The sequence below is a fragment of the Narcine bancroftii genome, chromosome 7 (assembly GCF_036971445.1).
Source record: "Narcine bancroftii isolate sNarBan1 chromosome 7, sNarBan1.hap1, whole genome shotgun sequence".
Lineage (NCBI taxonomy): Eukaryota > Metazoa > Chordata > Chondrichthyes > Torpediniformes > Narcinidae > Narcine > Narcine bancroftii.
In genome coordinates this window covers 3,317,742-3,335,897 of record NC_091475.1, presented here as the reverse complement: position 1 = coordinate 3,335,897, position 18,156 = coordinate 3,317,742, and the positions used below count along the sequence as shown (strand labels likewise).

Sequence of the window (18,156 nt, the reverse complement as noted above, 5' to 3'; positions counted from 1 at the left end):
CTCATAGTTCCTGAGCATAACTTCTCCCATGTTTCCTTCTTTATCTTTATGTTTAGATCTTGTTCCCATTTTTGTTTAGTTTTACCATTTGTTTCCTCATTCTCCTTTTCTTGTAATTTAATATACATGTTTGTTATAAATGTTTTGATTACTTCCCTCTGGTAACCTCAGACTGCTTCAAGTAGGATTTCAGTTGGTAGTATGCTAACACTGTATATTTATCCTTCATTTGTTCAAAGGATAATAATTTATTTCCCGAAAAGCAATTTTCTTTTGATCCCTTTTTTCTCCCATTCTCTAAAGGAAAGGTTATCTATTGTAAAAGGGATTAGCTGATTTTGAGTCAGTATTAGTTTTGGTAGTTGGTAATTTGTTTTATTCCTTTATATATGAATCTTCTCTAAATATTAAGCAGATGATGTAATACTGGAGAATTCCTACGCTGTACCAATTTTTCATCCCATTTATATAATATATGTTCGGGTATCTTTTCCCCTATTTTATCTAGTTCTAATCTAGTCCAATCTGGCTTTTCCCTTGTTTGATAAAAATCTGATAGGTATCTTAATCGTGCGGCTCTATAATAATTTTTAAAGTTTGGCAGTTGTAAGCCTCCTTGTTTATACCATTCTGTTAATTTATCTAGTGCTATCCTCGGTTTCCCCCTTTCCATAAAAATTTCCTTATTATTTTGTTTAACTCCTTGAAGAATTTCTCTGTCAAGTGTATTGGCAATGCCTGAAATAGGTATTGTATCCTTGGGAAAATGTTCATTTTAATACAGTTTATCCTTCCTATTAATGTTAGTGGTAAGTCTTTCCAATGCTCTAAGTCGTCCTGTAATTTTTTCATTAGTGGATAATAATTATATATAGATGGCTGAGGTTTTTATTTATTTGTATACCTAGGTGTCGTATTGCTTACATTTGCCATCTGAATGGTGATTCTTTCTTAAATTTTGAGAAATCCGCATTATTCATTGGCATTGCTTCACTTTTATTTGCGTTAATCTTGTATCCCGACCTTCTCCATATTCCTTCAATTTCTTATGTAATTCTTTTATTGATATTTCTGGTTCTGTTAAGTATACTATAACGTCATCTGCAAATAAACTGATTTTATATTCCTTGTCTTTTATTTTTATCCCTTTTATTTTATTTTCTGTTCTTATCAGTTCTGCTAGTGGTTCTATGGCTAACACGAACAATAAGGGCGATAGTGGGCATCCCTGCCTTGTTGATCTGCTTAAGTTAAATTGTTTTGATATATATCCATTTACTGTCACTTTCGCCAATGGCCCCTTATATAATGCTTTAATCCAATTCATATATTTCTCTGGTAAGCTGAATTTTTGTAGTACTTTGAATAAATAATTCCATTCTACTCTGTCAAAGGCCTTCTCTGCGTCTAAAGCAACCGATACTGTTGGAGCTTTATTTCCTTCTACTGCATGAATTAAGTTAATAAATTTACAAATATTGTCTGTTGTTCGTCTTTTTTTAATAAATCCAGTTTGGTCTAGATTTACTATTTTTGGTACATAGTCGGCTAATCTGTTTGCTAATAATTTAGTTATTATCTTATAATCTGTGTTAAGTAAAGATATTGGTCTATATGATGCTGGTGCGAGTGGATCGTTCCCTGTCTTTGGTATTACTGTAATTATTGCTGTTTTGCATGAATCTGGTAAGCTTTGTGTTTTATCAATCTGGTTGATTACTTCCAGGAGGGGAGGAATTAATAAATCTTTAAATGTTTTATAGAATTCTATTGGGAATCCATCCTCTCCTGGTGTTTTATTATTCGGTAGTTTTTTTATTATCTCTTGTATTTCTACTATTTCAAATGGTTCAGTTAATTAATTTTGTTCCTCTATTTGTAATTTCGGTAGTTCAATTTTAGTTAAAAATTCATCTATTTTGTCTTTTTACCCTTCATTTTCAGTTTGGTATAATTGTTCGTAGAACTCTCTGAAGTTTTCATTAATCTCCATTGGATTATATGTGATTTGTTTGTCTTTTTTCCTTGATGCCAATACCATTCTCTTAGTTTGTTCTGTCTTAAGCTGCCATGCTAGAATTTTGTGCGTTTTTTCTCCTAGTTCATAATATTTGTTTTGTCTTCATTATGTTCTTCTCCACCTTATATGTTTGTAGTGTTTCATATTTTATGTTTTTATCTGCCAATTCTCTTTTAGTTGTGTCTTCCTTCATTGCTAATTGTTTTTCTATATTTGCTATTTCCCTTTCCAACTGCTCTGTTTCCTGATTGTAGTCCTTCTACAAGTTACATAACTTATTATTTGCCCTCTGATGAACGCTTTCATTGCGTCCCATAGTATAAACTTATCTTTCACTGATTCTGTATTAATTTCAAAGTACATTTTAATTTGTCTTTCAATGAATTCTCTAAAATCCTGCCTTTTAGATAGCATGGAGTTTAATCTCCATCTATACATTCTTGGAGGGATGTCCTCTAACTCTATTGTCAATATCAGGGGTGAGTGATCCAATAATATTCTAGCTTTATATTCTGTTTTTCTAACTCTGTCTTGCATGCAGCTGATAACAGGAATAGGTCTATTCTTGAGTATGTTTTATGTCTACCCGAATAATATGAATATTCCTTTTCCTTTGGGTGTTGTTTCCTCCATATATCCAAAAGTTGCATTTCTTGCATCGATTTAATTATAAATTTGGTTACTTTGTTCTTTCTGTTAATTTTTTTCCCAGTTTTATCCATGTTTGAATCCAAAGTAAGGTTGAAATCCCCTCCTATTAGTATGTTCCCTTGCATGTCTGCTATCTTCAAAAAAATATCTTGCATAAATTTTTGATCTTCTTCATTAAGTGAATATTCATTGAGTAAATTCCAAAACTCCGAATATATCTGACATTTTATCATTACATATCTCCCTGCTGGATCTATTATTTCCTCTTCTATTTTAATTGGTACATTTTTACTGATTAATATAGCTACTCCTCTAGCTTTTGAATTATATGACGCTGCTGTTACATGTCCTATCCAATCTCTCTTTAATTTCTTGTGCTCCACTTCAGTTAAGTGTGTTTCTTGCACGAATGCTATATCAATTTTTTCTTCCTTTTGATTTGGTTATGTATTCCGTTAATATTTAAAGTCATATAGTTCAACATAGCCATTTAATACTTTGTTTATCTTTCCTTTCCTTTTCCTCATCATCACCTTTCCTTCTTATCCATTTCTGCTTTCTTTTTTTGAACACTTTATAAGATAACATTTCTAAAACATCAAACATTTCCCTTATTCTCCTATCTAAAATTTCTTTAACCCCACTATCCCCTCCCCTTCCTGAGTTGCCCTTTATCCCTTGTCGGGCAACCACATCTCCCCTCTCCATTTGGATTTGCGAATTCATTCGCAAGCGTCAACTGATTTCGCAGTGACCGTAACTCCTCCCCACCCAGCCCCCCCAGAAAAGATTTTAATTTTCATATACAACAAAGGTCACTCTCTTAATTCCCTCCTTACTTCCTCTCTTCCCTTTCTTTCCCTTATTAATTCTTATCTATACTCTATATATTTTCTTTTAAATACTCATACACTCATGTACACACATATTTACATACACACACACACACACACACACACACACACACACACACACACACACACACACACACACACACACACATATATATATGTGTACCCATATACACACATACATATAGTTCGTGGTCATTTTTGCTTTCGTTACATGTCTTCATCTCTCTGTCTGTTTTGTAGTTGTTCTGCAAATTTTCATGCTTCCTCCGGATCTGAGAATAGTCTATTTTGCTGCCCTGGAATAACTATTTTAAGTACCGCTGGGTACTTTAGCATAAATTTATATCCTTTTTTCCATAGGATCGCTTTTGCTGTATTAAACTCCTTCCTCTTCTTCAGGAGTTCAAAACTTATATCTGGATAGAAAAATTTTTTTTGACCTTTGTATTCCAGTGGCTTTTTGTCTTCTCTTATTTTCTTCATTGCTTTCTCCAATATATTTTCTCTTGTTGTATATCTTAGGAATTTTACTAAAATGGATCTTGGTTTTTGTTGTGGTTGTGGTATAGGGGCTAATGTTCTATGTGCCCTTTCTATTTCCATTTCTTCCTGTAATTCTGGTCTTCCTGGGACCCTGGGGATCCAATCTTTTATAAATTCTCTCATATTCTTGCCTTCTTCATCTTCCTTAAGGCCCACTATGTTTATATTATTTCTTCTATTATAATTTTCCATTATATCTATCTTCTGAGCTAACAGCTCTTGTGTCTCTTTAACTTTTTTATTAGATTCTTCTAATTTTTTTTGGTCCTCTACTTCCATTTCTACGGCTGTTTCTCGTTCTTCCACCTTGTCCACTCTTTTTCCTATATCTGACATGACCATCTCTAATCTATTCATTTTTTCTTCAGTACTTTTAATTGTTTTTATTTCACTAAATTCTTGTGATTGCCATTCTTTTACTGATTCCATATATTCTTTAAAAAAAAATATATCCATTGTCTTGCCTTCCCTTCTTCTTCCATTTCTCTCTGTTCTTCCTCTTCTTCTTCCTCTGGGTTGGTCATCTGTTGTTTCTTTGATTTCTTTTTACTCTCTTCTTTCTTGTTCTCGTTGTTTTCTATGTTCTCTTCTTGTTGTTGTGCTGTGGCTGTCATTCTCAGCTGTGGAGATCGACTCCTCAGCTGGTCCCCCCTCCCGTCAGTGTTTTTTTGTCTTGCGCATCGCGCATGCGTGAGGAGTCGCGCATGCGCAGTTGCGCAATTTTGCTTGGCTCCGCGAGCCATTTTTGTAGTCCTGAGCTCGGGACTTCGACTGACCTGAGGGAGTGGGCTTCTCTCTCCACAGCAGGCCTCCTCGGACAGGTAAGGCCTTCATCTTCTTCTTCCGATGTCTTTTCTTCTTCTCTTCTTCCCCTTGCTTTCGACTTTTCTTTCTTCGTTGCCATTTTCTTCCCACCTTTACTTTCACTTTATTTTAATTTTTGTGTTTGTGCCTTTGTGTTTTCTGTTTTTTTTTAAACTTTTCCGGAGAGGGCTGGAGTTCCCCGACCGACCACTACTCCATCACGTGACTCCTCCTAGTGTTCAGATTAGATGCTAACCTTGATTGGGTTTGTTTTTTGAGTGAAACACTAAAGTCTGCCAATGCTGTGATTGTTGTAAAAGCACAGAAATGCTAGAGGAACTCAGCAGGTCTTGCAGCATCCATAGGAGGTCAAAGATACGTAACTGTTGATTCGGGCCTGACCTCTTCAAGGTATGAGCAAAAATCAGACAGGGGTCTGAATTAATAGAAAGGGCAGGGGAGGAGTACAGATCAACAGAAAAAAAAAGGTGTTGATTAGATATGGAGAGAAGGCCGGGAGAAAGAATAGGTGAGAATTGAATGGGGGAGGGAGGGGTGGTGCTGAAAACAGAGCTGGGGTAAAGCAGGCAGAGGGAAAAGGGAAGAGAGAGAGAGACCGAGAGAGAGAGACAGAGCTAGAGGAAAGGAGACAGGGGGTGGGGGGGGGGGTGGGTGGTAGGAACTAACAGAACCCGGAGAATTCACTATTAATGCCAGTTGGTTGGAGGGTGTCCAGATGGAAATTTGAGACACTGTTCCTTCAATTTGTGGGTGTTCTCAGTGTATCAGTAGAGGTGCAGCCAATTCAGTCAGGTTATATATGTGTTATATTCAATATATTTACTTATGCAAGTTCCTTTTATTGTCAATTCTATATTGTCTGAGTCCATTCAGTGAAGTGGAAATATCTATGAACATATCCCATTGATTTTACATCTCTTGGGAGAAAGAAGTTTCAAAATCTGACAGAGTATAGCCGTGAAGCTGCAGGTGCCTTCTAATTCACATGAGCCAAAACTCATTGAAGAGAACATACAAAAAACTGGACGAGACTAGGAAATATAAATGATGCATTTTGAATTCTTCACTAAATTATTTGTTTTTGTTAGTGAAAATTTGTTTTCACTAATTTAGCTCACCTTCTTACACCTTTGTGAAGCCTATGGAACTTCACTTATTCTTTCAAAATTCTGAGTGATATTTAGATAAAAAAAATGTTTGAACTTTCAGATCATAGAACATTCCAATGTATTGGGACAAGAAGTAATGATGAATTATTGAGCGTTCTCTGCACTGAGTTTACTCTCAAGCCCATTCCTTGGGCTTGAAATTATGACGATACTTCAAGCTGCATCATATAGAAACCAGTTGTGTGCAATGCTCACAACAGCAGTATCATGTTGCATGAGCCCCCCCCCACCCCCACCCCATGAATCTCATTCAAAGGTCCTTTCTCCCTGATAACACACCATTGCAGAATTTGTGAAAGAAATTGAAATCACATAATTATTGAATGGTTACAAACACAGAAGGTCATTTAGACTATCAGGGTTACACAAGCTCATTGTAGGACCAATCCAGCAAGTCTCACTCTCTCGCTGTCTCCCTGCAAACTCTCATTTCTGATGCATATTCAGCTCCCTTTTGTGCATTCCAGACACAAACAGCACATGATATAAACAAAAGGTTTTACCTCATTTCAGTTTTGCTTTTTTAGCCAATCATTCCATGTCTGCTAGTTCTTGATAGTTCTCTGACTGCTTCACTATTTGAAATGCAAGCATCTGATCCACTTTGTTTCAAGGAAAATATGCCAGCTTCCAAATCTATCCACGAGTGAGTTTAATTGCAGGAATGATTGTAGTAAATTTCTCCTGCACCCTTTTCAAAGCCACTGCATCTTTCTGCTGTGTCGCACCTACAACTTGATTGTTGTAAAAACTGCAACATGACTTCCTTACTCTTGAAGTGTATGCTTCTGTGAAGGTCCATATGACCTAGTGACCTAGGTGACCTAGTGGTGTAATTACATATCACCACACAACCAATCCCATCCTGTCACTTCAACAAATCATGTAAATGTACCCTGAGATCTCCCCATTCGTGACCCCTTCCAAATTACTTGTTCATATATTTCTTTGGCTTGGCTTCGCGGACGAAGATTTATGGAGGGGGTAAAAGTCCACGTCAGCTGCAGGCTCGTTTGTGGCTGACAAGTCCGATGCTGGACAGGCAGACACGGTTGCAGCGGCTGCAGGGGAAAATTGGTGGGTTGGGGTTGGGTGTTGGGTTTTTCCTCCTTTGCCTTTTGTCAGTGAGGTGGGCTCTGCGGTCTTCTTCAAAGGAGGTTGCTGCCCGCCAAACTGTGAGGCGCCAAGATGCACGGTTTGAGGCGAGATCAGCCCACTGGCGGTGGTCAATGTGGCAGGCACCAAGAGATTTCTTTAGGCAGTCCTTGTACCTTTTCTTTGGTGCACCTCTGTCACGGTGGCCAGTGGAGAGCTCGCCGTATAACACGATCTTGGGAAGGCGATGGTCCTCCATTCTGGAGACGTGACCCATCCAGCGCAGCTGGATCTTCAGCAGCGTGGACTCGATGCTCATATATACATCTCACCTAAATGTAGCTCTGACTTTCGCTCATCAATCCACACTTGCCTGAATAATTGTTAATGTTGCACCACAGAGCTGCGTTCTTAGCCCCCTGCTCTACTTGCTTTACACCTATGACTGCAACTTGGTATGTCAACAACTCCATTTATAAATTTGTTGATGATACCACAGTAGTGGGTTGTAGAAAAAAGGACCATGAGTCAGCAAACAGGAGGGAGATTGAAAACATGGCTGAAGGTGCACCAACAACAACCTCACACAATGTCACCAAAACTAAAGAGCTGATTGTGACTTTAGGAAGGGAAAGCTAGAGGTGTACGATCCAATGATTATTGGGGAAATTAGCTGGAAGAGGTGATTTAAATTTTCTGGGAGTCATCATTTTGACTTATGATGGGTTTGCCAGAACTCAGCACAACCCCCCCCCCCATCATAATTTAAAGAGCAATTGTGTGTCTATAGATAATTATTTATATATGTGTGTGTGTTTTTTTTCTTGAGTACAGTTTACTGTTACTGATAAGTGGAAATTCTCTCCCGCAGGAAAAAGGAAACTCAGGGTTGTATATAATGACATGTATGTACTCTGACAATAAATCTGAACTTGAACATTCTTTCTCCTGTTAACATTTAATTCCTTTGTGTTGCTTCTCTCTTTCTTTGTTAGCATTACTTCATTTTTACTTCTGAATTTTATTTAATCATCTTGCTGTTGATAATTTGGCATATGCCGTGAGTTAATTTTTTTTTGCTTCAAATGAAATTATTTTCTATGTTTTAAGACATCATTGAGCTCAGGTTTTGATTTCATTATTCTCTTATGGACATGTAATGAGCCTGTCACTGAAACATCTCAGATTTAACGAACTCCTACTGTTCTCTTGCAGCTTTGCCTCCCAAGCTTTGATCCTGGTTTATTTGGGCCAAATCTGTTTTCTTTGTCTGGTTGATATTTGTTAAGGCAACATTACACTGAATCAGGCGCACAACGAAAGGACACCATTAAAATCACAGCAGAGCTGCAGAAGTAGGCATCCAACTGCAGTGCTTATTCCGTCTGCTCTTGGCACAGATTTGCTGGAGTTTCATTTGATGAAAACTTTTGGTGTCATCGAAAGCTGACCTTAAGTGTTGTGTATATAAACCCCAAGTCCTCAGGTAGATTAAAGTGTGATTTCTCAAAGCTAAGAGCAGTGGCTCTCCTGACAGTTCCATATTGTATGATGAATAACTGATTCAGAATAAGTAACTGGGTGAAAAAAATCTCAGATATTTGTTAAAATTGACTGAACCAGTCTTTGCCTTTGTTAGCCTGATGTTTTATGTGATAAACCTAAACCCAGTTAGAGATGTGTAATTATATTTCATTCATGGATTGTGTATTTTGGCATCTGAGGGCACTGGTGTGTAGTTAGCATATATTACATTTTTTTAATCTTTCAGTAACAATACTTTATCTATATGGGGTAACCATAAGTGTTACAAAACATGCTTCAGATAAAACCATTGAAAAAAAACTGAGTCACAGCTAAATCCGCTACAGTGATATCTTGTTGGCCTTCTCGGTGCAAATTTTAGTATTTCTGGACCAGAAGTCATGAGCACAGTAAAAGTCCAGCCAAATCCAGCTTCTAGTTAATCAAAATTAATAACCTTCTCTTTAAGATACCTAGTGGTGCTACAAGACAGGAATATTCATGAATGCAGGTAGATGTAGTTTTGGTTGCATAGGAGAATTGTAGTGTCTGCTTTCAAATCAGAACTGAGACCAAATTACGTCCATGTACGTAATTTGTAATTTGTATATACAATGCTTCCTTTTTTTTAGTGTCTTTTTATAAAGATCAAGTCAAAGCATGTCTCCATGTTCAAAATAAAGGTAGGATCAGTTCAGCAACATGACAGCCCTGTAATCAAGCAATAACCATTCATGGAACCAAAGCATAATACTGTTCTTTTGGGTTTCTGCATGAAGCTCTCAGCCTCTGAATAATTTATGCAAATCAAATTAAATCTATTTTGACATCCACAGGTAACAGCTTTGGCCCTTTTCCCACTGATTGGGTTATTTGTGATCTGGGTTTAATGGTAAGGCTTTGTAAACTTAGTATTCTATCAAACTGCTCTAAAATTATTGGGAGATGTCCTCTTGGAAAGTTGCTTCATGATAGTCCAGAAATTGGAGTTACACTTTCCATTCAGTGAACAGTGGCATAGGTCTAAATGTGCAATCCTACTTGCTGGGTAACAATACCAGTGCATCACATTAGATCACACCTAACCAGAACTCCACTAAAAATGAGTGCAAATTATTTAGTGCTTTGAATTTCTAGCTTCAGAGAGAACGGCACAAGAGTTTGGAGTTTGCAACATGACTTTTCACAATAAAAGAGGTCTACAGACATTTTTCCATACCTTGATGAAGGGCTCAAGCCCGAAATGTCAGTTATGTATTACTTTTGTTCTATAAAGGACACTGTTTAACCTGCTGAGTTTCTCCAGCATTGAGTGTTTTAATTCAAAATAAGTTACAGTTTTTTCTCATTTTTCAACAGAATAATCTGAAATATAACCTTGGAAATGTAAGAGGCTCTGGCAGCACTGATGTAGTTCCCTAGGAGATGGAGATGAACATCTTGTGAATAGTACTTCCCAGGGCACTTGTCCAAGTGGTAAATTATCTATCCTTTTATTCCAATCATTAAACATTAACATACAAAAATCAGTAATGAACTGGAATGATTTAAGTTCAAACTTTGGATTTTTTCCCAATTCTGCTGAATGTGTGGAAGACATTGCAGTGCTGACAGTGAGTTATGGCATTCTATTTACAATCCATAACTCACAAATCTTCCAGCGTGTGAAATATTGATCTTGTGTACAGTGAAATTATCTATTATGTCCATGGAATAAGGGCATTTTTGCACACTCTCTCACTCTTTCTTTCACTGACATTTTATGGAAAGACTCTGCAGATAAATCTAGTTCTATATAACAAACAATTGAATACGTTTTTGAATTGTGCATGCTGCTGAAGTATTGTTTTGATAATAGTTGCATTGATCTGCCACTGATGAGAAATCTTGCAGAAATTAAGACAAAATTAATTACTGATCCAAGCAAGACCAAAGGCAGATTAATGGTCTGAGTGGGACCCTATTCAGATAACATATCTGATCATTCTAGACTGTGAATGAAAGACTGCCCAGAGGGTACTGCTCACCATTTCACATTTTTACATCAGCCCCTTGAGGACTCTATGCCCAAATTGGACATTTACCCTCTAGACACTTTCAGCTACTGGCCACCATTATGTCCTCCCCACACACAGCATCTTTCAGCTCCTCCCATCAGGAGATACAGGAGGATCAGAGCCAGCACCACCAGGCTGAGGAACAGCTTCTTCTCATGGGCAGTGAGAATGCTGGATGACAAAGGAACTGCTCACACTGACCATCCGAGACTCGTGTTCATGAAACAATATTTAATTATTTATACATATGATCCTGCATATGTATAGTTTGTCTGTATGTTATGTCTGGTTGTGTGTCTGTGTGCTGTGCCCGAGGTCCAGAGAATGCTGTTTTGTTGGGTTGTACTTGTGTAATCAGATAACAAATTAGAAGGGCCGAAAGGCTTGTTTTCTGTGCTGTAGTGTTCTATGATTAATAGACTTGACTATGAGTTACCTACTTGAAGCACTGTCCTTTTTGAATTTTTTTTCTAGCTTTTGCTTTTATTCCATGCATTTGGTAGCTGTGATTATTTGAATACGGTTGGCAGACTGCATTGTCCTGGATGGTGCTCTAGTGTAATAAGCCTGGCCGGTCGGGAGAGTGCTCCTTGCACTTCATGCTTGTACCTAGGGTTGGGGGATTTTTCTCAGTAAGGAAGTGAATCACTGTACACCTGCCTCAGATCTGATCCATTCCAAATTGTCCAACCACACTGATCAGATTTATTTCTGAGCATCAATGTTTAATTTCTAAGGATAATTTTCTACTTGGGCCACAGCCCTTTTTTGAATATATTTCCTTGAGTTTTCTTTTACTTGGAACCCTTCATAGCTGCAAGCATTTGAATAGATCCTAGAGCAATTTCTCCGAGTTTCCATCTGGATCAGGTTATAATTGAAAGGACAGCAACTTGAATACATAATTAATTTGCACATCAGTGCAGAGAGAAAATAAATGCGCTTGGTTTAATCTATTCGTTATTTTGCTACTTAGTGACGACCTTGAACAGTGAGTGAGAGGAAGGGAATATGATATTGGCTCAGCTTAGCTAAAGTTCTTGACTAGAACATAACTCATCATTGACAAAGCCCGTCCCCCTCCACCCCACCGTAATGAGTCCCGTGCGCACTGTGATGCCAAACTCTTCTTCCGTCACCTCCACCTCTGAGCTCACTTCCATGACCATGACTCTCCCTCCAACTTAGACCCCTTCTCCCACTCTAAGCTTTCTTTCTCCTTTGGACGTCTCGTCCTGGCCAGCCACCCACTCTGGACCTTTCTATTTCTAACTGCTGCCAAACTATCAACCCCCTTCTTGTATTCCAATCTTATTTCCTCTGAATGCTCTACCCTCCACTCTCTCTGCAACAATCCCATCCTCACCATCAAATCTGCAGATAAGAGTGGTGCTGTGGTCTGGCACACTTACCTCTACCGTGCTGAGGCCAGAAGATAGTTCTCAAACACCTCCTCCTATCTACCCCTCCCACAGGACCCCACCACAGCACATCAAGCCACTTTCTCTAACACCATCTCCAACCTCATCACCTCTGGTAGCCTCCCCCAATGGCCTCCAACCTTATTCTCTCCCAACCCCACACTGCTCATTTCTACCTCCAACTCAAGATACACAAACCCAACCACCCGGGTAGACCCATTGTTTCTGCTTGCTCTTGTCCCACCAAACGAGTTTCATCTGACCTTATCTCTCTCATTTCTCCCTCAGTCCAATCCCTCCCTACCTACATCCATGATACCTCACATTTTCTCCATTTCTTCAATTACTTCAGATTTTTCATGATGGATGTCCGATCCCTCTAAACTTCCATCCACACATACAGAAAGTCAGAGACCCAACCAGTCACCCTCTACCACCACCCTCAACTCTTCCTCTGGTATGTAGACAACAACATCGAGACTGCTTCATGCACTCACAATGAGCTTGTCAACTTCATCCACTTCGCTTCCAACTTCCACCCCAATCTTAAACTCACCTGGTCCATCTCCTATAACACTCTCCCCTTCCTGGATCTCTGTCTCTTTCTCGGGAGACAAGCTTTCCACTGATATAACTCACTAACTCCCTTGACTACACTTCCTCACTCCCTGTCCCTTGCAAGGATTCCATCCCCTTCTCTCCCAAGATGAGGTCTTCCATCCAGATCTTCCAAAACATCTGCCTTCTTCCACAAACGTGGCTTTCTCTCCACCACTTTCAACTCAGTCCTCACCCACATCTCCTCCATTTCCCACTTATCTGGCTTGGCCCTTTCTGCCCCCAGACACAACAAACATAGAATCCCTTCATCCTCACCTACCACGCCACCAGCCTCTGCATCCAATACATTTTCCTCCCGAATTTCTGGCACTTACAACAGGATCCTACCACCAGACACATCTTTCCCTCTCCTCCCCTCTCTGACTTCCATAGGAACTGCTCCCTCCGTGACACCCTCATGTACTCATCCCTCCCATCCCACCCACCTGGCACCTTTCCCTGTGGCCGCAGAAGGTGCCACCTTTGTGATTACACCTCCTCCCTCCTCCTGGTCTGGGGCCCCAAACAGGCCTTTCAAGTGAAGCAACACTTAATTTATCTATCTGCAGGACTGATTTACTGCATCCGGTGCTCCCTTCTCTATATCAGAGACTGGGCGCAGATTGGGATATCTCTTCACTGAGCATCTTCGTTCCATCCACAACAGTGACAGAGGCCTCCCAGTAGCCAACCATTTCACTTCTGTGTCACACACCCATACTCACTTGTCTGTCCATGGCTTTATGCACTGTCCCACCAAGACCACCTGAAAATTGGAGGGACAACACCTTATTTTCCATCTGGGCACGCTCCAGCCTGATAGCATTAAAATCAAGTTTTCCAGTTTCTGCTAACCTGCTTCCTCTTCCCCCTCCCCACTTCCTTTCCTCTTTCCAGTTCTCCTCTCTCCCTTCACCCAGCCATCTTACCTCCCCTTGATCTCTGCTGTCCCCTTCCTTCCTTCTCCACCTCCTGCATTGCGACCACCCTTCCCCCCCCTCCCCCAACTTTTTTGTTCGGACGCTTGCCAACATTTTTCCATACCTTGATGAAGGGCTCAAGCCTGAAACATCGTTTATGGATTTTTACCTTTGCTACATAAAGGACACCGCTTGACTGCTGAGTTTCTCCAGCATGGTGTGTTTTTACTTCAACCACAGTGTCTACAGATTTTCCTGTTTTACTCCTATTCTTTATTTTACAGTATCCTTCAGAAAAATTAAAAGTAGAACGGTATAGATGTTTTCAGGGAAGTACAAGCATGGAAGAACCTTTGGAATTAAATGAGTGATTTATATCTGTGATGAAAATTTAGGCAACGAGCCCTGTTTACAGTGGAAAAACAGATTGGCCAAAATAATGTTCTATCTTCTGAAAGTTGCCATTCAGCAATGATTACTTCAGCATATTGTTTTCTTTTAATTAATTCTCTCTGAATTTGTAACCAAGAAATAGAGATAAGGATTAATGGAAATCTCCAGCTGTCAGAAATATTACTGAGAATGCAAAGTCTCAACAACTTGAATTTGAATGGTACATTTCAAGTCACTTGAGAATGCAAAGATGCCAACAGAAGCTTCAGGATTCATAATTGACTGTGAAGACCTAGGATTTTAACAAATGATTATAGTCCAAAATAGAATCAAAGGCTTTTGAAGTAGGTTTTCTGAAACTGCTGCAGATTCTCTCCTGAGAAAGGAACTGTGTGCATTTTTTTATTTAGTTCTCACCATCAACACATGGAATTGGAAGTGGTATGCTCACATGGATTGAGAATTAGTTATTGAACAGAACACAGAGTGGGTGTAAACAGATACTTCTCTGGTTGGCAGGCTATGACTAATGGAATGCCAGAGGGAACATGCTCTGAAGTGATCAGAGCTTAAACCCCAGCTACTTGCAATTTATAAATTTGTATCCACAATTTAGCTGAGGGGACCAATGTCATATATCCACCTTTGCAAATGGGATTATCAGTGGAGAGGAGATTGTAAAGAAGCTTTTGGGAGATGTAGACAATAACATGGCAGATGAAATATGATGTGAAAATATTTGACATCATCCACTTCGGTGCACAGAAGTGAAAGGCTGTTATATGGAAGGTCAACTGCCCTCAAACTGAAGTCACCTCAACTGCTAATCAAGGATTTGATCCACCCACAGGTGAAGCTGCCACACAATTGGTTCTCACAGGTCTCACAAACACATCTGGCCCAGACCCCCTCTAGTCAGATGCAGTATAAAACCCACAAAGTTGAGCAGCTCACTCTCTTTTTCCTTTGAGTTGATCCTTGTGCTCCATTCCAGGTTGCGAGCTGTGGGTGACACTGGAAGACCGACTATGTTGCGGGCGATGATGGACACCACTTGTGTGGTGTATGCAGTGCAGTGTAGATGATGTTCTGGCATACACCCAGGAGAAACCATTGAATTTTACCTGTTGCAGTTGTAATTAGTTTCATATTCCTGTGTTGATTAGTGTACCGTGCCTTGTGTGTACAGGGCAATAGTGGGTATTGTGTAACTGTACCTGGAGCATTGTGTACAGGTGTAGTATCCTTAGAAAAGATGTACAGTTGCCACAGAGAAAGAGAAATGAAGATTCACTGGATTGATTCTAGGAAGGCAGATTTGCTGTCTGAAGTGAGATTGGGTAGACTGGGAATTGTATTATCTAGAATTCAGAAGAATATGAGGAGATTCATCAAAATTGACAAAATTCTTAAAAGCATTGAATGGGCTAGAAGCAGGGAGGTTAGGATTAGAGAGCACAGTTTAGGAATAAGGAACAGAAATATCCTCATTAAAGGTGTGGTGAACCTTTGTAATTCTCTATCCTCTAAGGCTGTAGAAGATCAATCACAACAAGATCACAGCAAAGATGGATAGACTTTGGGGAATTTGGAGAATCAAAGGATGTGGGGATGTTGCTGGAAAGCAATGACCTTGAGCAGCAGAGCAGACACTCCTTGTTGACCCTAATTACTCTTGAGAAGGTCAACTTTTCGCAAGCAATTAGACTTTTCAAGCACAAGGAGATTCATCACTTCCTTGAACAACTGCTGTTCTGATGTTAGTTGCTTCCACAATTCTTTTGGGTTGTGAGTTCCAAACATAGACTCAGCAATGACAAAGAAGCAATGACATATTCTATGAGTGGATATAATTGTGAACTGGGTAGTGGTGTTCTGCATACACTCTACTCCCAATTGTTTTTAAAAGGTGTCATATTTTTATAGGTAGGACTTCCTTAATTCATTCTTGCCTTGTAAATACTTTTTTAAAAAAATCTCCTTCCTAAGGAGCAAAAGGGCTCTATCAGGCGCTTGTCAGATGGTAGGGTTGGAAGTTTGGGGTGCAGGGATTCAGGAGATTGGGATGTTGGAGGTTGACTTTGATGGATCAGTTTGGCAGATTAGGAGATCACTGTCTATAAATTTATATCCTCATGCTGTTTATTTCTGTATTATTTTAATTGAAATTTGGTTTTTTTTATATGCTGTGAAACATAGTAATAACTATTTCAAGATGGTTTTGTGTCCTTCTAGAAATTCAGTCAAACACTTCCAGGCATGAGACATCTTCAAGTCTAATGCAATTTCTGCATCAGGGTGGCAAGGGATGACATTATTCCCCATGTAAACCATTTAGAGTGTTATGTTGAAGCTGAATTACATCCCTTGAGCAACTGACAACGTAGACTCCCAGGGAAACCTGGACTGAGACCTAGTTCAGCTAAATTCCTTACTATGCACCATTATGGCCTGACCACCAAACAGCAATCTCCCCACTGTTCTCAATCCCAAACTCCTGATAGCCCAGTCTCCCAAACTTGATACACTAAGGCCCAAGTTCAAATCCTTTGATCTCACACTCTTAATTCTGTTATCCACTGAGGCCCCAATCTCCCCATCCTTGTACAAAGTCTAGCCCTCCAGTGTTACCCTGCTGAAGTCCAGGCCCTGCTCACAGCCACCTAATAGAATCAGAGGTCCTATATCTCCTGTCTTCACTATGTCATATTTATCCATCAGTATTCTGATGAGAAGGTTCGAAGGAGGTTCATGTGGATGATTATGGGAATAAAAAGGTTTATTATATGAGGAGTGTTTGACAGCTCTTGGCCTGTATTCATTGGAATTTAGGAGAATGAGGAGGGATCTCTTGAAACATTTTGAACATTGAAAGGCATGAACGGAATATATGTAGAAAGGTTCTTTCCCATGGTGGGAAAGTCTAGAATAAGAGGGCACAACTTCAGGATTGAAGGGTGTCCACAGAACAGAAATGCATTGGAATTTCTTCAGCCAGAGGGTGATAAATCTGTGGAATTTGTTGCCACAGATGGTTGTGGTGACCAACACTTTGATGTATTAAGACAGAGATTGATAGGTTATTGATCAACCAGGGCATCAAAAGTTATGTGGAGAAGGCCGGGCAGTGGGGCTGAGTGGGGAAAATGACAAAGAAACAATGACATGTTCTATGTGTGAAATGGCGGTGCACACTTGATGGGCTGAATAGCCTATTTCTGCTCCTCTATCTTATGGTCTGATGAATAACCCGCCCAGCCTGATCTGGCCCATTGATTTTCTGATATCTGCCTACTACATGTTCCAGAGGGAAGCTGTCAGAATGAAGGCCTAGGTTGTCCACTCATGTATACTAAAGCCTGAAGAGGAACACCTGAAGGATGTGATTAGTACTTTCTGGTCACTGTAAGGAGCAGACACAACAGGGTTAGCTGCTGTATCTGTCTGTAGTTTAGAATCTACAGTCTTTTCATTATACTCAAGATATTGCAAATTTCACATGACCGATTACCAATGGGATGGAGCTGAAAGAAATGTGTTATTTATCATTCTGGTAAAATCAAATTGAATAAAACATGCAAAATCCAGCATTTTGATTTTATTTGCTGCTGGAGTAAAGATTCAGTGGGGACTGGAACTTGAGGAATATTTCAGAAATGTCAGGCGCACGAACAATTCTGCTGATACATTTCCAACAAAAGACTACCTGCCACTTAAAACTGGCAGGCTAAAGGTACTGTGACAGAACTGTCACCATTGAAACCGGATATAGACCAGGTGCAACGAAGGAATCGGTGTTACAAATTGTCAATTCAAAAATGATTGCTTGTTGTAGGACTGTGGTGATTTTACTACAAAATATAGTTATTGCCCGGGTTCATTTTAACTATTGTGCTGAGCTCTCAAACCATTTATAAGTTCGTCCTGGTGCTGTGCACGAAACCAGATACAACTCATTCTGGGATTGTGATGGCTCTCATCTCAAGACTTCTGAACCCCTTTTCTGCAGCCTTGAGCTTTTAAAGCGCGTAGATTTTCCGGAGCAATATTCCAACATCTGTGAGAACCATTGTCTAAGGAATCT

General features: G+C 39.5%; 1 protein-coding gene across 2 annotated transcripts in view; it reads left to right on the top strand.

The window, feature by feature from the left end:
• dusp27 (dual specificity phosphatase 27) overlaps window positions 1-18,156 on the top strand; it is a 68,676-nt gene that overhangs the window by 12,779 nt on the left and 37,741 nt on the right. For both annotated transcript variants that reach the window (XM_069888512.1, XM_069888511.1), the window contains one exon: window positions 10,041-10,157. The gene's annotated coding sequence lies outside the window, so the exon portion shown is untranslated. The remainder of the gene's footprint in view (window positions 1-10,040; window positions 10,158-18,156) is intronic.